Here is a 27344-nt window from a genome sequence, read left to right on the forward strand (position 1 = left end):
GGCACGCCGGCGCAATGGAGCGTTCCCAGAGCAGAGTTGAAGAACGGGTGGTGGCCTGGTGTGCGCCTCTGTCTCTCGGGTAGATGGGCCGGCCAAGGATGGGGATGACCTCATCTTGGTCATACAGGGTTATGTCACTCTGAGGGTTGTCCGAAGCACCAGAGGGGCCGATTGAGACTGCGTGGTTGGGAGATGCGTGGCTGCGGGTCTAAGGGTTTCCCATATGGAGGCCATGAGGGACAGGACCCCGGAAGCAGGTTGGGGAAGCAGGCGAGTGTTCCAGACCGGACTTCGTGATGGGCCTGGCCCCGTGGTAGAGCGCAGGGATGGGACCCCGGCCAGTCGAGGATCAGAGGGCATTGTCCGCGCTGCATTCCATCTTGTGGAGTGCCTCTTGGCGGCGATCGGGTGCGGGCACTCACAGTGCCCTTCAGGGCCCCGAGGTGGGGGCGGCCCAGCACACGTGCGGCGCCAGAATGACTTCGCCGGTCTTTTTCCGGCCAATTCTCACGAGCGTTCTGCCCAAACCAGGATTGGTTTGGGCCGAACGCTCGTGAGAATTGGCCGGCGTAGGACAGCCCTGCGGACCGCCGGGCTCTCCATGGCCCAGGGCCCTTTCTCGCCCAGGGCACGTTGCTGCCGCCAAGAAATGGCTCGGAAAAGACGCGGCCCACCCCGGCACGTCGTCACATTGGAGCGTTCCCGGCGACGAGTTGAAGAACGGGTGGTGGCCTGGTGTGCGCCTCTGTCTTTCAGGTAGATGGACCGGCCAATGATGGGGATGACCTCATCTTGGTCAATCAGGTTTATGTCACTCTGAGGGTTGTCCGAAGCACCAGAGGGGCCGATGGAGACTGCGTGGTTGGGAGATGCGTGGCTGCGGGTATAAGGGTTTCCCATATGGAGGCCATGAGTGACAGGACCCCGGAAGCTGTTTGGGGAAGCAGGCGAGTGTTCAAGACCGGACTTCGTTATGGGCCTGGCCCCGTGGTAGAGCGCAGGGATGGGACCCCGGCAAGTCGAGGATCCACGGGCGTTGTCCTCGCTGCATTCCATCTTGTGGAGTGCCTCTTGGCGGCGATCGGGTGCGGGCACTCACAGTGCCCTTCAGGGCCCCAAGGAGGGGGCGGCCCAGCAGACGTGCGGCGCCCGAATGACTTCGCCGGGCTTTTTCCGGCCAATTATCACGAGCGTTCTGCCCAAACCAGGATTGGTTTGGGCAGAACCCTCGTAAGAATTGGCCGGCGTAGGACAGCCCTGCGGACCGCCGTGCTCTCCATGGCCCAGGGCCCTTTCTCGCCCAGGGCATGTTGCTGCCGCCAAGAAATGGCTCAGAAAAGACGCGGGCCACCCCGGCACGCCGGCGCATTGCAGCGTTCCCGGAGCAGAGTTGAGGAACGGGTGGTGGCCTGGTGTGCGCCTCTGTCTTTCGGGTAGATGGGCCGGCCAAGGATGGATTGAACTCATCTTGGTCATACAGGTTTATGTCACTCTGAGTGTTGTCCGAAGCACCAGAGAGGCCGATGGAGACAGCGTGGTTGGGAGATGCATGGCTGCGGGTCTAAGGGTTTCCCATATGGAGGCCATGAGGGAGAGGATCTCGGAAGCAGGTTGGGGAAGCAGGCGAGTGTTCCAGACCGGACTTCGTGATGGGCCTGGCCCCGTGGTAGATCGCAGGGATGGGACCCCGGCCAGTCGAGGATCCACGGGCGTTGTCCTCGCTGCATTCCATCATGTGGAGTGCCTCTTGGCGGCGATCGGGTGCGGGCACTCACAGTGCCCTTCAGGGCCCCGAGGTGGGGGCGGCCCAGCACACGTGCGGCGCCAGAATGACTTCGCCGGTCTTTTTCCGGCCAATTCTCAAGAGCGTTCTGCCCAAACCAGGATTGGTTTGGGCCGAACGCTCGTGAGAATTGGCCGGCGTAGGACAGCCCTGCGGACCGCCGGGCTCTCCATGGCCCAGGGCCCTTTCTCGCCCAGGGCATGTTGCTGCCGCCAAGACATGGCTCGGAAAAGACGCGGCCCACCCCGGCACGCCGGCGCATTGGAGCGTTCCCGGAGCAGAGTTGAAGAACGGGTGGTGGCCTGGTGTGCGCCTCTGTCTTTCGGGTAGATGGGCCGGCCAAGGATGGGGATGACCTCATCTTGGTCCGACAGTTTTATCTCACTCTGAGGGTTGTCCGAAGCACCAGAGGGGCCGGTGGAGACTGCGTGGTTGGGAGATGCGTGGCTGCGAGTAAAAGTGTTTCCCATATGGAGGCCATGAGGGACAGGACGCCGGAAGCAGTTTGGGGAAGCAGGCGAGTGTTCCAGACCGGACTTCGTGATGGGCCTGGCCCCATGGTAGAGCGCAGGGATGGGACCCCGGCAAGTCGAGGATCCACGGGCGTTGTCCTCGCTGCATTCCATCTTGTGGAGTGCCTCTTGGCGGCGATCGGGTGCGGGCACTCACAGTGCCCTTCAGGGCCCCGAGATGGGGTCGGCCCAGCAGACGTGCGGCGCCCGAATGACTTCGCCGGGCTTTTTCCGGCCAATTCTCACGAGCGTTCTGCCCAAACCAGGATTGGTTTGGGCAGAACCCTCGTGAGAATTGGCCGGCGTAGGACAGCCCTGCGGACCGCCGTGCTCTCCATGGCCCAGGGCCCTTTCTCGCCCAGGGCATGTTGCTGCCGCCAAGAAATGGCTCGGAAATGACGCGGCCCACCCCGGCACGCCCGCGCATTGGAGCTTTCCCGGAGCAGAGTAGAAGAACGGGTGGTGGCCTGGTGTGCGCCTCTGTCTCTCGGGTAGATGGGCCGGCCAAGGATGGGGATGACCTCATCTTGGTCATACAGGGTTATGTCACTCTGAGGGTTGTCCGAAGCACCAGAGGGGCCGATGGAGACTGCGTGGTTGGGAGATGGGTGGCTGCGGGTCTAAGGGTTTCCCATATGGAGGCCATGAGGGACAGGACCCCGGAAGCAGGATGGGGAAGCAGGCGAGTGTTCCAGACCGGACTTCGTGATGGGCCTGGCCCCGTGGTACAGTGCCTGGATGGGACCCGGCAAGTCGAGGATCCATGGGCGTTGTCCTCGCTGCATTCCATCTTGTGGAGTGCCTCTTGGCGGCGATCGGATGCGGGCACTCACAGTGCCCTTCAGGGCCCCGATGTGGGGGCGCCCGAATGACTTCGCCGGGCTTTTTCCGGCCAATTCTCACGAGCGTTTTGCCCAAACCAGGATTGGTTTGGGTGTACGCTCGTGAGAATTGGCCGACGTAGGACAGCCCTGCGGACCGCCGTGCTCTCCATGGCCCAGGGCCCTTTCTCGCCCAGGGCATGTTGCTGCCGCCAAGAAATGGCTCGGATAAGAGGCTGCCCACCCCGGCACACCGGCGCAATGGAGCGTTCCCGGAGCAGAGTTGAAGAACGGGTGGTGGCCTGGTGTGCGCCTCTGTCTCTCGGGTAGATGGGCCGGCCAAGGATGGGGATGACCTCATCTTGGTCATACAGGGTTATGTCACTCTGAGGGTTGTCCGAAGCACCAGAGGGGCCGATGGAGACTGCGTGGTTGGGAGATGGGTGGCTGCGGGTCTAAGGGTTTCCCATATGGAGGCCATGAGGGACAGGACCCCGGAAGCAGGTTGGGGAAGCAGGCGAGTGTTCCAGACCAGACTTCGTGATGGCCCTGGCCCCGTGGTAGAGCGCCTGGATGGGACCCCGGCAGGTCGAGGATCCACGGGATTTGTCCTCGCTGCATTCCATCTTGTGGAGTGCCTCTTGGCGGCGGTCGGGTGCGGGCAATCACAGTGCCCTCCAGGGCCCCGAGGTGGGGGCGGCCCAGCAGACGTGCGGCGCCCGTATGACTTCGCCGGACTTTTTCCGGCCAATTCTCACGAGCGTTCTGCCCAAACCAGGATTGATTTGGACAGAACGCTCGTGAGAATTGGCCGGCCTAGGACAGCACTGCGGACCGCCGTGCTCTCCATAGCCCAGGGCCCTTTCTCGCCCAGGGCATGTTGCTGCCGCCAAGAAAAGGCTCGGATAAGACGCGGCCCACCCCGGGACGCCGGCGCATTTGAGAGTTCCCGGAGCAGAGTTGAAGAACGGGTGGTGGCCTGGTGTGCGCCTCTTTCTTTCAGGTAGATGGGCCGGCCAAGGATGGGGATGACCTCATCTTGGTCATACAGGTTTATGTCAATCTGAGGGTTGTCCGAAGCACCAGAGGGGCCGATGGAGACTGCGTGGTTGGGAGATGCGTGGCTGCGAGTATAAGGGTTTCCCATATGGAGGCCATGAGGGACAGGACCCCGGAAGCAGTTTGGGGAAGCAGGCGAGTGTTCCAGACCGGACTTCGTGATGGGCCTGGCCCCGTGGTAGAGCGCAGGGATGGGACCCCGGCAAGTCGAGGATCCACGGGCGTTGTCCTCGCTGCATTCCATCTTGTGGAGTGCCTCTTGGCGGCGATCGGGTGCGGGCACTCACAGTGCCCTTCAGGGCCCCGAGGTGGGGGCGGCCCAGCAGACGTGCGGCGCCCGAATGACTTCGCCGGGCTTTTTCCGGCCAATTCTCACGAGCGTTCTGCCCAAACCAGGATTGGTTTGGGGAGAACGCTCGTGAGAGTTGGCCGGCGTAGGACAGCCCTGCGGACCGCCGTGCTCTCCATGGCCCAGGGCCCTTTCTCGCCCAGGGCACGTTGCTGCCGCCAAGAAATGGCTCGGAAAAGACGCGGCCCACCCCGGCACGTCGGCACATTGGAGCGTTCCCGGCGACGAGTTGAAGAACGGGTGGTGGCCTGGTGTGCGCCTCTGTCTTTCAGGTAGATGGACCGGCCAATGATGGGGATGACCTCATCTTGGTCAATCAGGTTTATGTCACTCTGAGGGTTGTCCGAAGCACCAGAGGGGCCGATGGAGACTGCGTGGTAGGGAGATGCGTGGCTGCGGGTATAAGGGTTTCCCATATGGAGGCCATGAGTGACAGGACCCCGGAAGCAGTTTGGGGAAGCAGGCGAGTGTTCAAGACCGGACTTCGTTATGGGCCTGGCCCCGTGGTAGAGCGCAGGGATGGGACCCCGGCAAGTCGAGGATCCACGGGCGTTGTCCTCGCTGCATTCCATCTTGTGGAGTGCCTCTTGGCGGCGATCGGGTGCGGGCACTCACAGTGCCCTTCAGGGCCCCAAGGAGGGGGCGGCCCAGCAGACGTGCGGCGCCCGAATGACTTCGCCGGGCTTTTTCCGGGCAATTATCACGAGCGTTCTGCCCAAACCAGGATTGGTTTGGGCAGAACCCTCGTAAGAATTGGCCGGCGTAGGACAGCCCTGCGGACCGCCGTGCTCTCCATGGCCCAGGGCCCTTTCTCGCCCAGGGCATGTTGCTGCCGCCAAGAAATGGCTCGGATAAGAGGCGGCCCAACCCGGCACGCCGGCGCATTGGAGCGTTCCCGGAGAAGAGTTGAGGAACGGGTGGTGGCCTGGTGTGCGCCTCTGTCTTTCGGGTAGATGGGCCGGCCAAGGATGGATTGACCTCATCTTGGTCATACAGGTTTATGTCACTCTGAGGGTTGTCCGAAGCACCAGAGAGGCCGATGGAGACAGCGTGGTTGGGAGATGCGTGGCTGCGGGTCTAAGTGTTTCCCATATGGAGGCCATGAGGAACAGGATCCCGGAAGCAGTTTGTGGAAGCAGGCGAGTGTTCTAGACCGGACTTCGTGATGGGCCTGGCCCCGTGGTAGAGCGCAGGGATGGGACCCCGGCCAGTCGAGGATCCACGGGCGTTATCCGCGCTGCATTCCATCTTGTGGAGAGCCTCTTGGCGGCGATCGGGTGCGGGCACTCACAGTGCCCTTCAGGGCCTCGAGGTGGGGGCGGCCCAGCAGACGTGTGGCGCCCGAATGACTTCGCCGGGCTTTTTCCGGGCAATGTCACGAGCGTTCTGCCAAAACCAGGATTGGTTTGGGCAGAACGCTTGTGAGAATTGGCCGGCGTAGGACAGCCCTGCGGACCGCCGGGCTCTCCATGGCCCAGGGCCCTTTCTCGCCCAGGGCATGTTGCTGCCGCCAAGACATGGCTCAGAAAAGACGCGGCCCACCCCGGCACGCCGGCGCAATGGAGCGTTCCCAGAGCATAGTTGAAGAACGTGTGTTGGCCTGGTGTGCGCCTCTGTCTCTCGGGTAGATGGGCCGGCCAAGGATGGGGATGACCTCATCTTGGTCATACAGGGTTATGTCACTCTGAGGGTTGTCCGAAGCACCAGAGGGGCCCATTGAGACTGCGTGGTTGGGAGATGCGTGGCTGCGGGTCTAAGGGTTTCCCATATGGAGGCCATGAGGGACAGGACCCCTGAAGCAGGTTGGGGAAGCAGGCGAGTGTTCCAGACCGGACTTCGTGATGGGCCTGGCCCCGTGGTAGAGCGCAGGGATGGGACCCCGGCCAGTCGAGGATCCACGGGCGTTGTCCTCGCTGCATTCCATCTTGTGGAGTGCCTCTTGGCGGCGATCGGGTGCGGGCACTCACAGTGCCCTTCAGGGCCCCGAGGTGGGGGCGGCCCAGCACACGTGCGGCGCCAGAATGACTTCGCCGGTCTTTTTCCGGCCAATTCTCAAGAGCGTTCTGCCCAAACCAGGATTGTTTTGGGCCGAACGCTCGTGAGAATTGGCCGGCGTAGGACAGCCCTGCGGACCGCCGGGCTCTCCATGGCCCAGGGCCCTTTCTCGCCCAGGGCATGTTGCTGCCGCCAAGACATGGCTCGGAAAAGACGCGGCCCACCCCGGCACGCCGGCGCATTGGAGCGTTCCCGGAGCAGAGTTGAAGAACGGGTGGTGGCCTGGTGTGCGCCTCTGTCTTTCGGGTAGATGGGCCGGCCAAGGATGGGGATGACCTCATCTTGGTCCGACAGTTTTATCTCACTCTGAGGGTTGTCCGAAGCACCAGAGGGGCCGGTGGAGACTGCGTGGTTGGGAGATGCGTGGCTGCGAGTAAAAGTGTTTCCCATATGGAGGCCATGAGGGACAGGACGCCGGAAGCAGTTTGGGGAAGCAGGCGAGTGTTCCAGACCGGACTTCGTGATGGGCCTGGCCCCATGGTAGAGCGCAGGGATGGGACCCCGGCAAGTCGAGGATCCACGGGCGTTGTCCTCGCTGCATTCCATCTTGTGGAGTGCCTCTTGGCGGCGATCGGGTGCGGGCACTCACAGTGCCCTTCAGGGCCCCGAGATGGGGTCGGCCCAGCAGACGTGCGGCGCCCGAATGACTTCGCCGGGCTTTTTCCGGCCAATTCTCACGAGCGTTCTGCCCAAACCAGGATTGGTTTGGGCAGAACCCTCGTGAGAATTGGCCGGCGTAGGACAGCCCTGCGGACCGCCGTGCTCTCCATGGCCCAGGGCCCTTTCTCGCCCAGGGCATGTTGCTGCCGCCAAGAAATGGCTCGGAAATGACGCGGCCCACCCCGGCACGCCCGCGCATTGGAGCGTTCCCGGAGCAGAGTAGAAGAACGGGTGGTGGCCTTGTGTGCGCCTCTGTCTCTCGGGTAGATGGGCCGGCCAAGGATGGGGATGACCTCATCTTGGTCATACAGGGTTATGTCACTCTGAGGGTTGTCCGAAGCACCAGAGGGGCCGATGGAGACTGCGTGGTTGGGAGATGGGTGGCTGCGGGTCTAAGGGTTTCCCATATGGAGGCCATGAGGGACAGGACCCCGGAAGCAGGTTGGGGAAGCAGGCGAGTGTTCCAGACCGGACTTTGTGATGGGCCTGGCCCCGTGGTAGAGCGCCTGGATGGGACCCGGCAAGTCGAGGATCCACGGGCGTTGTCCTCGCTGCATTCCATCTTGTGGAGTGCCTCTTGGCGGCGATCGGATGCGGGCACTCACAGTGCCCTTCAGGGCCCCGAGGTGGGGGCGCCCGAATGACTTCGCCGGGCTTTTTCCGGCCAATTCTCACGAGCGTTCTGCCCAAACCAGGATTGGTTTGGGTGTACGCTCGTGAGAATTGGCCGGCGTAGGACAGCCCTGCGGACCGCCGTGCTCTCCATGGCCCAGGGCCCTTTCTCGCCCAGGGCATGTTGCTGCCGCCAAGAAATGGCTCTGATAAGACGCGGCCCACCCCGGCACGCCGGCGCATTGGAGCGTTCCCGGAGCAGAGTTGAGGAACGGGTGGTGGCCTGGTGTGCGCCTCTGTCTTTCGGGTAGGTGGGCCGGACAAGGATGGGTTTACCTCATCTTTGTCATACAGGTTGATCTCACTCTGAGGGTTGTCCGAAGCACCAGAAGGGCCGATGGAGACTGCGTGGTAGGGAGATGCGTGGCTGCGGGTCTAAGGGTTTCCCATATGGAGGCCATGAGGAAGAGGATCCTGGAAGCAGGTTGGGGAAGCAGGCGAGTGTTCCAGACCAGACTTCGTGATGGGCCTGGCCCCGTGGTAGAGCGCAGGGTTGGGACCCCGGCCAGTCGAGGATGCACGGGCGTTGTCCGCGCTGCATTCCATCCTGTGGAGTGCCTCTTGGTGGCGATCGGGTGCGGGCACTCACATTGCCCTTCAGGGCCCCGAGGTGCGGGCGGCCCAGCACACGTGCGGCGCCAGAATGACTTCGCCGGTCTTTTTCCGGCCAATTCTCACGAGCGTTCTGCCCAAACCAGGATTGGTTTGGGCAGAACGCTCGTGAGAATTGGCCGAGGAAGGACAGCCCTGCGGACCGCCGTGCTCTCCATGGCCCAGGGCCCTTTCTCGCCCAGGGCATGTTGCTGCCGCCAAGAAATGGCTCGGAAAAGACGCGGCCCACCCCGGCACGCCGGCGCAATGGAGCGTTCCCGGAGCAGAGTTGAAGAACGGGTGGTGGCCTGGTGTGCGCCTCTGTCTCTCGGGTAGATGGGCCGGCCAAGGATGGGGATGACCTCATCTTGGTCATACAGGGTTATGTCACTCTGAGGGTTGTCCGAAGCACCAGAGGGGCCGATGGAGACTGCGTGGTTGGGAGATGGGTGGCTGCGGGTCTAAGGGTTTCCCATATGGAGGCCATGAGGGACAGGACCCCGGAAGCAGGTTGGGGAAGCAGGCGAGTGTTCCAGACCGGACTTCGTGATGGCCCTGGCCCCGTGGTAGAGCGCCTGGATGGGACCCCGGCAGGTCGAGGATCCACGGGCGTTGTCCTCGCTGCATTCCATCTTGTGGAGTGCCTCTTGGCGGCGGTCGGGTGCGGGCAATCACAGTGCCTCCAGGGCCCCGAGGTGGGGGCGGCCCAGCAGACGTGCGGCGCCCGTATAACTTCGCCGGGCTTTTTCCGGCCAATTCTCACGAGCGTTCTGCCAAAACCAGGATTGGTTTGGGCAGAACGCTCGTGAGAATTGGCCGGCGTAGGATAGCCCTGCGGACCGCCGTGCTCTCCATGGCCCAGTGCCCTTTCTCGCCCAGGGCATGTTGCTGCCGCCAAGACATGGCTCAGAAAAGACGCGGCCCACCCCGGCACGCCGGCGCAATGGAGCGTTCCCAGAGCAGAGTTGAAGAACGGGTGGTGGCCTGGTGTGCGCCTCTGTCTCTCGGGTAGATGGGCCGGCCAAGGATGGGGATGACCTCATCTTGGTCATACAGGGTTATGTCACTCTGAGGGTTGTCCGAAGCACCAGAGGGGCCGATTGAGACTGCGTGGTTGGGAGATGCGTGGCTGCGGGTCTAAGGGTTTCCCATATGGAGGCCATGAGGGACAGGACCCCGGAAGCAGGTTGGGGAAGCAGGCGAGTGTTCCAGACCGGACTTCGTGATGGGCCTGGCCCCGTGGTAGAGCGCAGGGATGGGACCCCGGCCAGTCGAGGATCCACGGGCGTTGTCCGCGCTGCATTCCATCTTGTGGAGTGCCTCTTGGCGGCGATCGGGTGCGGGCACTCACAGTGCCCTTCAGGGCCCCGAGGTGGGGGCGGCCCAGCACACGTGCGGCGCCAGAATGACTTCGCCGGTCTTTTTCCGGCCAATTCTCACGAGCGTTCTGCCCAAACCAGGATTGGTTTGGGCCGAACGCTCGTGAGAATTGGCCGGCGTAGGACAGCCCTGCGGACCGCCGGGCTCTCCATGGCCCAGGGCCCTTTCTCGCCCAGGGCACGTTGCTGCCGCCAAGAAATGGCTCGGAAAAGACGCGGCCCACCCCGGCACGTCGTCACATTGGAGCGTTCCCGGCGACGAGTTGAAGAACGGGTGGTGGCCTGGTGTGCGCCTCTGTCTTTCAGGTAGATGGACCGGCCAATGATGGGGATGACCTCATCTTGGTCAATCAGGTTTATGTCACTCTGAGGGTTGTCCGAAGCACCAGAGGGGCCGATGGAGACTGCGTGGTTGGGAGATGCGTGGCTGCGGGTATAAGGGTTTCCCATATGGAGGCCATGAGTGACAGGACCCCGGAAGCTGTTTGGGGAAGCAGGCGAGTGTTCAAGACCGGACTTCGTTATGGGCCTGGCCCCGTGGTAGAGCGCAGGGATGGGACCCCGGCAAGTCGAGGATCCACGGGCGTTGTCCTCGCTGCATTCCATCTTGTGGAGTGCCTCTTGGCGGCGATCGGGTGCGGGCACTCACAGTGCCCTTCAGGGCCCCAAGGAGGGGGCGGCCCAGCAGACGTGCGGCGCCCGAATGACTTCGCCGGGCTTTTTCCGGCCAATTATCACGAGCGTTCTGCCCAAACCAGGATTGGTTTGGGCAGAACCCTCGTAAGAATTGGCCGGCGTAGGACAGCCCTGCGGACCGCCGTGCTCTCCATGGCCCAGGGCCCTTTCTCGCCCAGGGCATGTTGCTGCCGCCAAGAAATGGCTCGGATAAGAGGCGGCCCAACCCGGCACGCCGGCGCATTGGAGCGTTCCCGGAGAAGAGTTGAGGAACGGGTGGTGGCCTGGTGTGCGCCTCTGTCTTTCGGGTAGATGGGCCGGCCAAGGATGGATTGAACTCATCTTGGTCATACAGGTTTATGTCACTCTGAGTGTTGTCCGAAGCACCAGAGAGGCCGATGGAGACAGCGTGGTTGGGAGATGCATGGCTGCGGGTCTAAGGGTTTCCCATATGGAGGCCATGAGGGAGAGGATCTCGGAAGCAGGTTGGGGAAGCAGGCGAGTGTTCCAGACCGGACTTCGTGATGGGCCTGGCCCCGTGGTAGATCGCAGGGATGGGACCCCGGCCAGTCGAGGATCCACGGGCGTTGTCCTCGCTGCATTCCATCATGTGGAGTGCCTCTTGGCGGCGATCGGGTGCGGGCACTCACAGTGCCCTTCAGGGCCCCGAGGTGGGGGCGGCCCAGCACACGTGCGGCGCCAGAATGACTTCGCCGGTCTTTTTCCGGCCAATTCTCAAGAGCGTTCTGCCCAAACCAGGATTGGTTTGGGCCGAACGCTCGTGAGAATTGGCCGGCGTAGGACAGCCCTGCGGACCGCCGGGCTCTCCATGGCCCAGGGCCCTTTCTCGCCCAGGGCATGTTGCTGCCGCCAAGACATGGCTCGGAAAAGACGCGGCCCACCCCGGCACGCCGGCGCATTGGAGCGTTCCCGGAGCAGAGTTGAAGAACGGGTGGTGGCCTGGTGTGCGCCTCTGTCTCTCGGGTAGATGGGCCGGCCAAGGATGGGGATGACCTCATCTTGGTCCGACAGTTTTATCTCACTCTGAGGGTTGTCCGAAGCACCAGAGGGGCCGGTGGAGACTGCGTGGTTGGGAGATGCGTGGCTGCGAGTAAAAGTGTTTCCCATATGGAGGCCATGAGGGACAGGACGCCGGAAGCAGTTTGGGGAAGCAGGCGAGTGTTCCAGACCGGACTTCGTGATGGGCCTGGCCCCATGGTAGAGCGCAGGGATGGGACCCCGGCAAGTCGAGGATCCACGGGCGTTGTCCTCGCTGCATTCCATCTTGTGGAGTGCCTCTTGGCGGCGATCGGGTGCGGGCACTCACAGTGCCCTTCAGGGCCCCGAGATGGGGTCGGCCCAGCAGACGTGCGGCGCCCGAATGACTTCGCCGGGCTTTTTCCGGCCAATTCTCACGAGCGTTCTGCCCAAACCAGGATTGGTTTGGGCAGAACCCTCGTGAGAATTGGCCGGCGTAGGACAGCCCTGCGGACCGCCGTGCTCTCCATGGCCCAGGGCCCTTTCTCGCCCAGGGCATGTTGCTGCCGCCAAGAAATGGCTCGGAAATGACGCGGCCCACCCCGGCACGCCCGCGCATTGGAGCTTTCCCGGAGCAGAGTAGAAGAACGGGTGGTGGCCTGGTGTGCGCCTCTGTCTCTCGGGTAGATGGGCCGGCCAAGGATGGGGATGACCTCATCTTGGTCATACAGGGTTATGTCACTCTGAGGGTTGTCCGAAGCACCAGAGGGGCCGATGGAGACTGCGTGGTTGGGAGATGGGTGGCTGCGGGTCTAAGGGTTTCCCATATGGAGGCCATGAGGGACAGGTCCCCGGAAGCAGGATGGGGAAGCAGGCGAGTGTTCCAGACCGGACTTCGTGATGGGCCTGGCCCCGTGGTAGAGTGCCTGGATGGGACCCGGCAAGTCGAGGATCCATGGGCGTTGTACTCGCTGCATTCCATCTTGTGGAGTGCCTCTTGGCGGCGATCGGATGCGGGCACTCACAGTGCCCTTCAGGGCCCCGATGTGGGGGCGCCCGAATGACTTCGCCGGGCTTTTTCCGGCCAATTCTCACGAGCGTTTTGCCCAAACCAGGATTGGTTTGGGTGTACGCTCGTGAGAATTGGCCGGCGTAGGACAGCCCTGCGGACCGCCGTGCTCTCCATGGCCCAGGGCCCTTTCTCGCCCAGGGCATGTTGCTGCCGCCAAGAAATGACTCTGATAAGACGCGGCCCACCCCAGCACGCCGGCGCATTGGAGCGTTCCCGGAGCAGAGTTGAGGAACGGGTGGTGGCCTGGTGTGCGCCTCTGTCTTTCGGGTAGATGGGCCGGACAAGGATGGGTTTACCTCATCTTTGTCATACAGGTTGATCTCACTCTGAGGGTTGTCCGAAGCACCAGAAGGGCCGATGGAGACTGCGTGGTAGGGAGATGCGTGGCTGCGGGTCTAAGGGTTTCCCATATGGAGGCCATGAGGAAGAGGATCCTGGAAGCAGGTTGGGGAAGCAGGCGAGTGTTCCAGACCAGACTTCGTGATGGGCCTGGCCCCGTGGTAGAGCGCAGGGTTGGGACCCCGGCCAGTCGAGGATGCACGGGCGTTGTCCGCGCTGCATTCCATCCTGTGGAGTGCCTCTTGGTGGCGATCGGGTGCGGGCACTCACATTGCCCTTCAGGGCCCCGAGGTGCGGGCGGCCCAGCACACGTGCGGCGCCAGAATGACTTCGCCGGTCTTTTTCCGGCCAATTCTCACGAGCGTTCTGCCCAAACCAGGATTGGTTTGGGCAGAACGCTCGTGAGAATTGGCCGAGGTAGGACAGCCCTGCGGACCGCCGTGCTCTCCATGGCCCAGGGCCCTTTCTCGCCCAGGGCATGTTGCTGCCGCCAAGAAATGGCTCGGAAAAGACGCGGCCCACCCCGGCACGCCGGCGCAATGGAGCGTTCCCGGAGCAGAGTTGAAGAACGGGTGGTGGCCTGGTGTGCGCCTCTGTCTCTCGGGTAGATGGGCCGGCCAAGGATGGGGATGACCTCATCTTGGTCATACAGGGTTATGTCACTCTGAGGGTTGTCCGAAGCACCAGAGGGGCCGATGGAGACTGCGTGGTTGGGAGATGGGTGGCTGCGGGTCTAAGGGTTTCCCATATGGAGGCCATGAGGGACAGGACCCCGGAAGCAGGTTGGGGAAGCAGGCGAGTGTTCCAGACCGGACTTCGTGATGGCCCTGGCCCCGTGGTAGAGCGCCTGGATGGGACCCCGGCAGGTCGAGGATCCACGGGATTTGTCCTCGCTGCATTCCATCTTGTGGAGTGCCTCTTGGCGGCGGTCGGGTGCGGGCAATCACAGTGCCCTCCAGGGCCCCGAGGTGGGGGCGGCCCAGCAGACGTGCGGCGCCCGTATGACTTCGCCGGGCTTTTTCCGGCCAATTCTCACGAGCGTTCTGCCAAAACCAGGATTGGTTTGGGCAGAACGCTCGTGAGAATTGGCCGGCGTAGGATAGCCCTGCGGACCGCCGTGCTCTCCATGGCCCAGGGCCCTTTCTCGCCCAGGGCATGTTGCTGCCGCCAAGACATGGCTCAGAAAAGACGCGGCCCACCCCGGAACGCCGGCGCAATGGAGCGTTCCCAGAGCAGAGTTGAAGAACGGGTGGTGGCCTGGTGTGCGCCTCTGTCTCTCGGGTAGATGGGCCGGCCAAGGATGGGGATGACCTCATCTTGGTCATACAGGGTTATGTCACTCTGAGGGTTGTCCGAAGCACCAGAGGGGCCGATTGAGACTGCGTGGTTGGGAGATGCGTGGCTGCGGGTCTAAGGGTTTCCCATATGGAGGCCATGAGGGACAGGACCCCGGAAGCAGGTTGGGGAAGCAGGCGAGTGTTCCAGACCGGACTTCGTGATGGGCCTGGCCCCGTGGTAGAGCGCAGGGATGGGACCCCGGCCAGTCGAGGATCCACGGGCGTTGTCCGCGCTGCATTCCATCTTGTGGAGTGCCTCTTGGCGGCGATCGGGTGCGGGCACTCACAGTGCCCTTCAGGGCCCCGAGGTGGGGGCGGCCCAGCACACGTGCGGCGCCAGAATGAATTCGCCGGTCTTTTTCCGGCCAATTCTCACGAGCGTTCTGCCCAAACCAGGATTGGTTTGGGCCGAACGCTCGTGAGAATTGGCCGGCGTAGGACAGCCCTGCGGACCGCCGGGCTATCCATGGCCCAGGGCCCTTTCTCGCCCAGGGCATGTTGCTGCCGCCAAGACATGGCTCGGAAAAGACGCGGCCCACCCCGGCACGCCGGCGCATTGGAGCGTTCCCGGAGCAGAGTTGAAGAACGGGTGGTTGCCTGGTGTGCGCCTCTGTCTTTCGGGTAGATGGGCCGGCCAAGGATGGGGATGACCTCATCTTGGTCATACAGGGTTATGTCACTCTGAGGGTTGTCCGAAGCACCAGAGGGGCCGATGGAGACTGCGTTGTTGGGAGATGCGTGGCTGCGGGTCTAAGGGTTTCCCATATGGAGGCCATGAGGGACAGGACCCCGGAAGCAGGTTGGGGAAGCAGGCGAGTATTCCAGACCGGACTTCGTGATGGCCCTGGCCCCGTGGTAGAGCGCCTGGATGGGACCCCGGCAAGTCGAGGATCCACGGGATTTGTCCTCGCTGCATTCCATCTTGTGGAGTGCCTCTTGGCGGCGATCGGGTGCGGGCACTCACAGTGCCCTTCACGGCCCCGAGGTGGGGGCGGCCACGCAGACGTGCGGCGCCCGTATGACTTCGCCGGACTTTTTCCGGCCAATTCTCACGAGCGTTCTGCCCAAACCAGGATTGATTTGGACAGAACGCTCGTGAGAATTGGCCGGCCTAGGACAGCACTGCGGACCGCCGTGCTCTCCATAGCCCAGGGCCCTTTCTCGCCCAGGGCATGTTGCTACCGCCAAGAAAAGGCTCGGATAAGACGCGGCCCACCCCGGGACGCCGGCGCATTTGAGAGTTCCCGCAGCAGAGTTGAAGAACGGGTGGTGGCCTGGTGTGCGCCTCTTTCTTTCGGGTAGATGGGCCGGCCAAGGATGGGGATGACCTCATCATGGTCATACAGGTTTATGTCAATCTGAGGGTTGTCCGAAGCACCAGAGGGGCCGATGGAGACTGCGTGGTTGGGAGATGCGTGGCTGCGAGTATAAGGGTTTCCCATATGGAGGCCATGAGGGACAGGACCCCGGAAGCAGTTTGGGGAAGCAGGCGAGTGTTCCAGACCGGACTTCGTTATGGGCCTGGCCCCGTGGTAGAGCGCAGGGATGGGACCCCGGCAAGTCGAGGATCCACGGGCGTTGTCCTCGCTGCATTCCATCTTGTGGAGTGCCTCTTGGCGGCGATCGGGTGCGGGCACTCACAGTGCCCTTCAGGGCCCCGAGGTGGGGGCGGCCCAGCAGACGTGCGGCGCCCGAATGACTTCGCCGGGCTTTTTCCGGCCAATTCTCACGAGCGTTCTGCCCAAACCAGGATTGGTTTGGGCAGAACGCTCGTGAGAGTTGGCCGGCGTAGGACAGCCCTGCGGACCGCCGTGCTCTCCATGGCCCAGGGCCCTTTCTCGCCCAGGGCACGTTGCTGCCGCCAAGAAATGGCTCGGAAAAGACGCGGCCCACCCCGGCACGTCGGCACATTGGAGCGTTCCCGGCGACGAGTTGAAGAACGGGTGGTGGCCTGGTGTGCGCCTCTGTCTTTCAGGTAGATGGACCGGCCAATGATGGGGATGACCTCATCTTGGTCAATCAGGTTTATGTCACTCTGAGGGTTGTCCGAAGCACCAGAGGGGCCGATGGAGACTGCGTGGTAGGGAGATGCGTGGCTGCGGGTATAAGGGTTTCCCATATGGAGGCCATGAGTGACAGGACCCCGGAAGCAGTTTGGGGAAGCAGGCGAGTGTTCAAGACCGGACTTCGTTATGGGCCTGGCCCCGTGGTAGAGCGCAGGGATGGGACCCCGGCAAGTCGAGGATCCACGGGCGTTGTCCTCGCTGCATTCCATCTTGTGGAGTGCCTCTTGGCGGCGATCGGGTGCGGGCACTCACAGTGCCCTTCAGGGCCCCAAGGAGGGGGCGGCCCAGCAGACGTGCGGCGCCCGAATGACTTCGCCGGGCTTTTTCCGGCCAATTCTCACGAGCGTTCTGCCCAAACCAGGATTGGTTTGGGCAGAACGCTCGTGAGAATTGGCCGAGGTAGGACAGCCCTGCGGACCGCCGTGCTCTCCATGGCCCAGGGCCCTTTCTCGCCCAGGGCATGTTGCTGCCGCCAAGAAATGGCTCGGAAAAGACGCGGCCCACCCCGGCACGCCGGCGCAATGGAGCGTTCCCGGAGCAGAGTTGAAGAACGGGTGGTGGCCTGGTGTGCGCCTCTGTCTCTCGGGTAGATGGGCCGGCCAAGGATGGGGATGACCTCATCTTGGTCATACAGGGTTATGTCACTCTGAGGGTTGTCCGAAGCACCAGAGGGGCCGATGGAGACTGCGTGGTTGGGAGATGGGTGGCTGCGGGTCTAAGGGTTTCCCATATGGAGGCCATGAGGGACAGGACCCCGGAAGCAGGTTGGGGAAGCAGGCGAGTGTTCCAGACCGGACTTCGTGATGGCCCTGGCCCCGTGGTAGAGCGCCTGGATGGGACCCCGGCAGGTCGAGGATCCACGGGATTTGTCCTCGCTGCATTCCATCTTGTGGAGTGCCTCTTGGCGGCGGTCGGGTGCGGGCAATCACAGTGCCCTCCAGGGCCCCGAGGTGGGGGCGGCCCAGCAGACGTGCGGCGCCCGTATGACTTCGCCGGGCTTTTTCCGGCCAATTCTCACGAGCGTTCTGCCAAAACCAGGATTGGTTTGGGCAGAACGCTCGTGAGAATTGGCCGGCGTAGGATAGCCCTGCGGACCGCCGTGCTCTCCATGGCCCAGTGCCCTTTCTCGCCCAGGGCATGTTGCTGCCGCCAAGACATGGCTCAGAAAAGACGCGGCCCACCCCGGAACGCCGGCGCAATGGAGCGTTCCCAGAGCAGAGTTGAAGAACGGGTGGTGGCCTGGTGTGCGCCTCTGTCTCTCGGGTAGATGGGCCGGCCAAGGATGGGGATGACCTCATCTTGGTCATACAGGGTTATGTCACTCTGAGGGTTGTCCGAAGCACCAGAGGGGCCGATTGAGACTGCGTGGTTGGGAGATGCGTGGCTGCGGGTCTAAGGGTTTCCCATATGGAGGCCATGAGGGACAGGACCCCGGAAGCAGGTTGGGGAAGCAGGCGAGTGTTCCAGACCGGACTTCGTGATGGGCCTGGCCCCGTGGTAGAGCGCAGGGATGGGACCCCGGCCAGTCGAGGATCCACGGGCGTTGTCCGCGCTGCATTCCATCTTGAGGAGTGCCTCTTGGCGGCGATCGGGTGCGGGCACTCACAGTGCCCTTCAGGGCCCCGAGGTGGGGGCGGCCCAGCACACGTGCGGCGCCAGAATGAATTCGCCGGTCTTTTTCCGGCCAATTCTCACGAGCGTTCTGCCCAAACCAGGATTGGTTTGGGCCGAACGCTCGTGAGAATTTGCCGGCGTAGGACAGCCCTGCGGACCGCCGGGCTCTCCATGGCCCAGGGCCCTTTCTCGCCCAGGGCATGTTGCTGCCGCCAAGACATGGCTCGGAAAAGACGCGGCCCACCCCGGCACGCCGGCGCATTGGAGCGTTCCCGGAGCAGAGTTGAAGAACGGGTGGTTGCCTGGTGTGCGCCTCTGTCTTTCGGGTAGATGGGCCGGCCAAGGATGGGGATGACCTCATCTTGGTCATACAGGGTTATGTCACTCTGAGGGTTGTCCGAAGCACCAGAGGGGCCGATGGAGACTGCGTTGTTGGGAGATGCGTGGCTGCGGGTCTAAGGGTTTCCCATATGGAGGCCATGAGGGACAGGACCCCGGAAGCAGGTTGGGGAAGCAGGCGAGTATTCCAGACCGGACTTCGTGATGGCCCTGGCCCCGTGGTAGAGCGCCTGGATGGGACCCCGGCAAGTCGAGGATCCACGGGATTTGTCCTCGCTGCATTCCATCTTGTGGAGTGCCTCTTGGCGGCGATCGGGTGCGGGCACTCACAGTGCCCTTCACGGCCCCGAGGTGGGGGCGGCCACGCAGACGTGCGGCGCCCGTATGACTTCGCCGGACTTTTTCCGGCCAATTCTCACGAGCGTTCTGCCCAAACCAGGATTGATTTGGACAGAACGCTCGTGAGAATTGGCCGGCCTAGGACAGCACTGCGGACCGCCGTGCTCTCCATAGCCCAGGGCCCTTTCTCGCCCAGGGCATGTTGCTGCCGCCAAGAAAAGGCTCGGATAAGACGCGGCCCACCCTGGGACGCCGGCGCATTTGAGAGTTCCCGGAGCAGAGTTGAAGAACGGGTGGTGGCCTGGTGTGCGCCTCTGTCTCTCGGGTAGATGGGACGGCCAAGGATGGGGATGACCTCATCTTGGTCATACAGGGTTATGTCACTCTGAGGGTTGTCCGAAGCACCAGAGGGGCCGATTGAGACTGCGTGGTTGGGAGATGCGTGGCTGCGGGTCTAAGGGTTTCCCATATGGAGGCCATGAGGGACAGGACCCCGGAAGCAGGTTGGGGAAGCAGGCGAGTGTTCCAGACCGGACTTCGTGATGGGCCTGGCCCCGTGGTAGAGCGCAGGGATGGGACCCCGGCCAGTCGAGGATCCACGGGCGTTGTCCGCGCTGCATTCCATCTTGTGGAGTGCCTCTTGGCGGCGATCGGGTGCGGGCACTCACAGTGCCCTTCAGGGCCCCGAGGTGGGGGCGGCCCAGCACACGTGCGGCGCCAGAATGACTTCGCCGGTCTTTTTCCGGCCAATTCTCACGAGCGTTCTGCCCAAACCAGGATTGGTTTGGGCCGAACGCTCGTGAGAATTGGCCGGCGTAGGACAGCCCTGCGGACCGCCGGGCTCTCCATGGCCCAGGGCCCTTTCTCGCCCATGGCATGTTGCTGCCGCCAAGACATGGCTCGGAAAAGACGCGGCCCACCCCGGCACGCCGGCGCATTGGAGCGTTCCCGGAGCAGAGTTGAAGAACGGGTGGTTGCCTGGTGTGCGCCTCTGTCTTTCGGGTAGATGGGCCGGCCAAGGATGGGGATGACCTCATCTTGGTCATACAGGGTTATGTCACTCTGAGGGTTGTCCGAAGCACCAGAGGGGCCGATGGAGACTGCGTTGTTGGGAGATGCGTGGCTGCGGGTCTAAGGGTTTCCCATATGGAGGCCATGAGGGACAGGACCCCGGAAGCAGGTTGGGGAAGCAGGCGAGTATTCCAGACCGGACTTCGTGATGGCCCTGGCCCCGTGGTAGAGCGCCTGGATGGGACCCCGGCAAGTCGAGGATCCACGGGATTTGTCCTCGCTGCATTCCATCTTGTGGAGTGCCTCTTGGTGGCGATTGGGTGCGGGCACTCACAGTGCCCTTCACGGCCCCGAGGTGGGGGCGGCCACGCAGACGTGCGGCGCCCGTATGACTTCGCCGGACTTTTTCCGGCCAATTCTCACGAGCGTTCTGCCCAAACCAGGATTGATTTGGACAGAACGCTCGTGAGAATTGGCCGGCCTAGGACAGCACTGCGGACCGCCGGGCTCTCCATAGCCCAGGGCACTTTCTCGCCCAGGGCATGTTGCTGCCGCCAAGAAAAGGCTCGGATAAGACGCGGCCCACCCCGGGACGCCGGCGCATTTGAGAGTTCCCGGAGCAGAGTTGAAGAACGGGTGGTGGCCTGGTGTGCGCCTCTTTCTTTCGGGTAGATGGGCCGGCCAAGGATGGGGATGACCTCATCTTGGTCATACAGGTTTATGTCAATCTGAGGGTTGTCCGAAGCACCAGAGGGGCCGATGGAGAATGCGTGGTTGGGAGATGCGTGGCTGCGAGTATAAGGGTTTCCCATATGGAGGCCATGAGGGACAGGACCCCGGAAGCAGTTTGGGGAAGCAGGCGAGTGTTCCAGACCGGACTTCGTGATGGGCCTGGCCCCGTGGTAGAGCGCAGGGATGGGACCCCGGCAAGTCGAGGATCCACGGGCGTTGTCCTCGCTGCATTCCATCTTGTGGAGTGCCTCTTGGCGGCGATCGGGTGCGGGCACTCACAGTGCCCTTCAGGGCCCCGAGGTGGGGGCGGCCCAGCAGACGTGCGGCGCCCGAATGACTTCGCCGGGCTTTTTCCGGCCAATTCTCACGAGCGTTCTGCCCAAACCAGGATTGGTTTGGGCAGAACGCTCGTGAGAGTTGGCCGGCGTAGGACAGCCCTGCGGACCGCCGTGCTCTCCATGGCCCAGGGCCCTTTCTCGCCCAGGGCACGTTGCTGCCGCCAAGAAATGGCTCGGAAAAGACGCGGCCCACCCCGGCACGTCGGCACATTGGAGCGTTCCCGGCGACGAGTTGAAGAACGGGTGGTGGCCTGGTGTGCGCCTCTGTCTTTCGGGTAGATGGGCCGGCCAAGGATGGATTGACCAAATCTTGGTCATACAGGTTTATGTCACTCTGAGTGTTGTCCGAAGCACCAGAGAGGCCGATGGAGACAGCGTGGTTGGGAGATGCGTGGCTGCGGGTCTAAGTGTTTCCCATATGGTGGCCATGAGGAACAGGATCCCGGAAGCAGTTTGTGGAAGCAGGCGAGTGTTCTAGACCGGACTTCGTGATGGGCCTGGCCCCGTGGTAGAGCGCAGGGATGGGACTTCGGCCAGTCGAGGATCCACGGGCGTTATCCGCGCTGCATTCCATCTTGTGGAGTGCCTCTTGGCGGCGATCGGGTGCGGGCACTCACAGTGCCCTTCAGGGCCTCGAGGTGGGGGCGGCCCAGCAGACGTGTGGCGCCCGAATGACTTCGCCGGGCTTTTTCCGGGCAATTTCACGAGCGTTCTGCCAAAACCAGGATTGGTTTGGGCAGAACGCTTGTGAGAATTGGCCGGCGTAGGACAGCCCTGCGGACCGCCGTGCTCTCCATGGCCCAGGGCCCTTTCTCGCCCAGGGCATGTTGCTGCCGCCAAGAAATGGCTCGGATAAGAGGCGGCCCAACCCGGCACGCCGGCGCATTGGAGCGTTCCCGGAGAAGAGTTGAGGAACGGGTGGTGGCCTGGTGTGCGCCTCTGTCTTTCGGGTAGATGGGCCGGACAAGGATGGGTTTACCTCATCTTTGTCATACAGGTTGATCTCACTCTGAGGGTTGTCCGAAGCACCAGGAAGGCCGATGGAGACTGCGTGGTAGGGAGATGCGTGGCTGCGGGTCTAAGGGTTTCCCATATGGAGGCCATGAGGAAGAGGATCCTGGAAGCAGGTTGGGGAAGCAGGCGAGTGTTCCAGACCAGACTTCGTGATGGGCCTGGCCCCGTGGTAGAGCGCAGGGTTGGGACCCCGGCCAGTCGAGGATGCACGGGCGTTGTCCGCGCTGCATTCCATCCTGTGGAGTGCCTCTTGGTGGCGATCGGGTGCGGGCACTCACATTGCCCTTCAGGGCCCCGAGGTGCGGGCGGCCCAGCACACGTGCGGCGCCAGAATGACTTCGCCGGTCCTTTTCCGGCCAATTCTCACGAGCGTTCTGCCCAAACCAGGATTGGTTTGGGCAGAACGCTCGTGAGAATTGGCCGAGGTAGGACAGCCCTGCGGACCGCCGTGCTCTCCATGGCCCAGGGCCCTTTCTCGCCCAGGGCATGTTGCTGCCGCCAAGAAATGGCTCGGAAAAGACGCGGCCCACCCCGGCACGCCGGCGCAATGGAGCGTTCCCGGAGCAGAGTTGAAGAACGGGTGGTGGCCTGGTGTGCGCCTCTGTCTCTCGGGTAGATGGGCCGGCCAAGGATGGGGATGACCTCATCTTGGTCATACAGGGTTATGTCACTCTGAGGGTTGTCCGAAGCACCAGAGGGGCCGATGGAGACTGCGTGGTTGGGAGATGGGTGGCTGCGGGTCTAAGGGTTTCCCATATGGAGGCCATGAGGGACAGGACCCCGGAAGCAGGTTGGGGAAGCAGGCGAGTGTTCCAGACCGGACTTCGTGATGGCCCTGGCCCCGTGGTAGAGCGCCTGGATGGGACCCCGGCAGGTCGAGGATCCACGGGATTTGTCCTCGCTGCATTCCATCTTGTGGAGTGCCTCTTGGCGGCGGTCGGGTGCGGGCAATCACAGTGCCCTCCAGGGCCCCGAGGTGGGGGCGGTCCAGCAGACGTGCGGCGCCCGTATGAATTCGCCGGGCTTTTTCCGGCCAATTCTCACGAGCGTTCTGCCAAAACCAGGATTGGTTTGGGCAGAACGCTCGTGAGAATTGGCCGGCGTAGGATAGCCCTGCGGACCGCCGTGCTCTCCATGGCCCAGTGCCCTTTCTCGCCCAGGGCATGTTGCTGCCGCCAAGACATGGCTCAGAAAAGACGCGGCCCACCCCGGAACGCCGGCGCAATGGAGCGTTCCCAGAGCAGAGTTGAAGAACGGGTGGTGGCCTGGTGTGCGCCTCTGTCTCTCGGGTAGATGGGCCGGCCAAGGATGGGGATGACCTCATCTTGGTCATACAGGGTTATGTCACTCTGAGGGTTGTCCGAAGCACCAGAGGGGCCGATGGAGACTGCGTGGTTGGGAGATGCGTGGCTGCGGGTCTAAGGGTTTCCCATATGGAGGCCATGAGGGACAGGACCCCGGAAGCAGGTTGGGGAAGCAGGCGAGTGTTCCAGACCGGACTTCGTGATGGGCCTGGCCCCGTGGTAGAGCGCAGGGATGGGACCCCGGCCAGTCGAGGATCCACGGGCGTTGTCCGCGCTGCATTCCATCTTGTGGAGTGCCTCTTGGCGGCGATCGGGTGCGGGCACTCACAGTGCCCTTCAGGGCCCCGAGGTGGGGGCGGCCCAGCACACGTGCGGCGCCAGAATGACTTCGCCGGTCTTTTTCCGGCCAATTCTCAAGAGCGTTCTGCCCAAACCAGGATTGGTTTGGGCCGAACGCTCGTGAGAATTGGCCGGTGTAGGACAGCCCTGCGGACCGCCGGGCTCTCCATGGCCCAGGGCCCTTTCTCGCCCAGGGCATGTTGCTGCCGCCAAGACATGGCTCGGAAAAGACGCGGCCCACCCCGGCACGCCGGCGCATTGGAGCGTTCCCGGAGCAGAGTTGAAGAACGGGTGGTGGCCTGGTGTGCGCCTCTGTCTTTCGGGTAGATGGGCCGGCCAAGGATGGGGATGACCTCATCTTGGTCCGACAGTTTTATCTCACTCTGAGGGTTGTCCGAAGCACCAGAGGGGCCGGTGGAGACTGCGTGGTTGGGAGATGCGTGGCTGCGAGTAAAAGTGTTTCCCATATGGAGGCCATGAGGGACAGGACGCCGGAAGCAGTTTGGGGAAGCAGGCGAGTGTTCCAGACCGGACTTCGTGATGGGCCTGGCCCCATGGTAGAGCGCAGGGATGGGACCCCGGCAAGTCGAGGATCCACGGGCGTTGTCCTCGCTGCATTCCATCTTGTGGAGTGCCTCTTGGCGGCGATCGGGTGCGGGCACTCACAGTGCCCTTCAGGGCCCCGAGATGGGGTCGGCCCAGCAGACGTGCGGCGCCCGAATGACTTCGCCGGGCTTTTTCCGGCCAATTCTCACGAGCGTTCTGCCCAAACCAGGATTGGTTTGGGCAGAACCCTCGTGAGAATTGGCCGGCGTAGGACAGCCCTGCGGACCGCCGTGCTCTCCATGGCCCAGGGCCCTTTCTCGCCCAGGGCATGTTGCTGCCGCCAAGAAATGGCTCGGAAATGACGCGGCCCACCCCGGCACGCCCGCGCATTGGAGCTTTCCCGGAGCAGAGTAGAAGAACGGGTGGTGGCCTGGTGTGCGCCTCTGTCTCTCGGGTAGATGGGCCGGCCAAGGATGGGGATGACCTCATCTTGGTCATACAGGGTTATGTCACTCTGAGGGTTGTCCGAAGCACCAGAGGGGCCGATGGAGACTGCGTGGTTGGGAGATGGGTGGCTGCGGGTCTAAGGGTTTCCCATATGGAGGCCATGAGGGACAGGACCCCGGAAGCAGGATGGGGAAGCAGGCGAGTGTTCCAGACCGGACTTCGTGATGGGCCTGGCCCCGTGGTACAGTGCCTGGATGGGACCCGGCAAGTCGAGGATCCATGGGCGTTGTCCTCGCTGCATTCCATCTTGTGGAGTGCCTCTTGGCGGCGATCGGATGCGGGCACTCACAGTGCCCTTCAGGGCCCCGATGTGGGGGCGCCCGAATGACTTCGCCGGGCTTTTTCCGGCCAATTCTCACGAGCGTTTTGCCCAAACCAGGATTGGTTTGGGTGTACGCTCGTGAGAATTGGCCGGCGTAGGACAGCCCTGCGGACCGCCGTGCTCTCCATGGCCCAGGGCCCTTTCTCGCCCAGGGCATGTTGCTGCCGCCAAGAAATGGCTCGGAAAAGACGCGGCCCACCCCGGCACGCCGGCGCAATGGAGCGTTCCCGGAGCAGAGTTGAAGAACGGGTGGTGGCCTGGTGTGCGCCTCTGTCTCTCGGGTAGATGGGCCGGCCAAGGATGGGGATGACCTCATCTTGGTCATACAGGGTTATGTCACTCTGAGGGTTGTCCGAAGCACCAGAGGGGCCGATGGAGACTGCGTGGTTGGGAGATGGGTGGCTGCGGGTCTAAGGGTTTCCCATATGGAGGCCATGAGGGACAGGACCCCGGAAGCAGGATGGGGAAGCAGGCGAGTGTTCCAGACCGGACTTCGTGATGGGCCTGGCCCCGTGGTACAGTGCCTGGATGGGACCCGGCAAGTCGAGGATCCATGGGCGTTGTCCTCGCTGCATTCCATCTTGTGGAGTGCCTCTTGGCGGCGATCGGATGCGGGCACTCACAGTGCCCTTCAGGGCCCCGATGTGGGGGCGCCCGAATGACTTCGCCGGGCTTTTTCCGGCCAATTCTCACGAGCGTTTTGCCCAAACCAGGATTGGTTTGGGTGTACGCTCGTGAGAATTGGCCGGCGTAGGACAGCCCTGCGGACCGCCGTGCTCTCCATGGCCCAGGGCCCTTTCTCGCCCAGGGCATGTTGCTGCCGCCAAGAAATGGCTCGGAAAAGACGCGGCCCACCCCGGCACGCCGGCGCAATGGAGCGTTCCCGGAGCAGAGTTGAAGAACGGGTGGTGGCCTGGTGTGCGCCTCTGTCTCTCGGGTAGATGGGCCGGCCAAGGATGGGGATGACCTCATCTTGGTCATACAGGGTTATGTCACTCTGAGGGTTGTCCGAAGCACCAGAGGGGCCGATGGAGACTGCGTGGTTGGGAGATGGGTGGCTGCGGGTCTAAGGGTTTCCCATATGGAGGCCATGAGGGACAGGACCCCGGAAGCAGGTTGGGGAAGCAGGCGAGTGTTCCAGACCAGACTTCGTGATGGCCCTGGCCCCGTGGTAGAGCGCCTGGATGGGACCCCGGCAGGTCGAGGATCCACGGGATTTGTCCTCGCTGCATTCCATCTTGTGGAGTGCCTCTTGGCGGCGGTCGGGTGCGGGCAATCACAGTGCCCTCCAGGGCCCCGAGGTGGGGGCGGCCCAGCAGACGTGCGGCGCCCGTATGACTTCGCCGGACTTTTTCCGGCCAATTCTCACGAGCGTTCTGCCCAAACCAGGATTGATTTGGACAGAACGCTCGTGAGAATTGGCCGGCCTAGGACAGCACTGCGGACCGCCGTGCTCTCCATAGCCCAGGGCCCTTTCTCACCCAGGGCATGTTGCTGCCGCCAAGAAAAGGCTCGGATAAGACGCGGCCCACCCCGGGACGCCGGCGCATTTGAGAGTTCCCGGAGCAGAGTTGAAGAACGGGTGGTGGCCTGGTGTGCGCCTCTTTCTTTCGGGTAGATGGGCCGGCCAAGGATGGGGATGACCTCATCTTGGTCATACAGGTTTATGTCAATCTGAGGGTTGTCCGAAGCACCAGAGGGGCCGATGGAGACTGCGTGGTTGGGAGATGCGTGGCTGCGAGTATAAGGGTTTCCCATATGGAGGCCATGAGGGACAGGACCCCGGAAGCAGTTTGGGGAAGCAGGCGAGTGTTCCAGACCGGACTTCGTGATGGGCCTGGCCCCGTGGTAGAGCGCAGGGATGGGACCCCGGCAAGTCGAGGATCCACGGGCGTTGTCCTCGCTGCATTCCATCTTGTGGAGTGCCTCTTGGCGGCGATCGGGTGCGGGCACTCACAGTGCCCTTCAGGGCCCCGAGGTGGGGGCGGCCCAGCAGACGTGCGGCGCCCGAATGACTTCGCCGGGCTTTTTCCGGCCAATTCTCACGAGCGTTCTGCCCAAACCAGGATTGGTTTGGGGAGAACGCTCGTGAGAGTTGGCCGGCGTAGGACAGCCCTGCGGACCGCCGTGCTCTCCATGGCCCAGGGCCCTTTCTCGCCCAGGGCACGTTGCTGCCGCCAAGAAATGGCTCGGAAAAGACGCGGCCCACCCCGGCACGTCGGCACATTGGAGCGTTCCCGGCGACGAGTTGAAGAACGGGTGGTGGCCTGGTGTGCGCCTCTGTCTTTCAGGTAGATGGACCGGCCAATGATGGGGATGACCTCATCTTGGTCAATCAGGTTTATGTCACTCTGAGGGTTGTCCGAAGCACCAGAGGGGCCGATGGAGACTGCGTGGTAGGGAGATGCGTGGCTGCGGGTATAAGGGTTTCCCATATGGAGGCCATGAGTGACAGGACCCCGGAAGCAGTTTGGGGAAGCAGGCGAGTGTTCAAGACCGGACTTCGTTATGGGCCTGGCCCCGTGGTAGAGCGCAGGGATGGGACCCCGGCAAGTCGAGGATCCACGGGCGTTGTCCTCGCTGCATTCCAT

This window comes from Mustela lutreola, chromosome 11 (genome assembly GCF_030435805.1).
Source record: "Mustela lutreola isolate mMusLut2 chromosome 11, mMusLut2.pri, whole genome shotgun sequence".
NCBI classification, from domain to species: Eukaryota; Metazoa; Chordata; class Mammalia; order Carnivora; family Mustelidae; genus Mustela; species Mustela lutreola.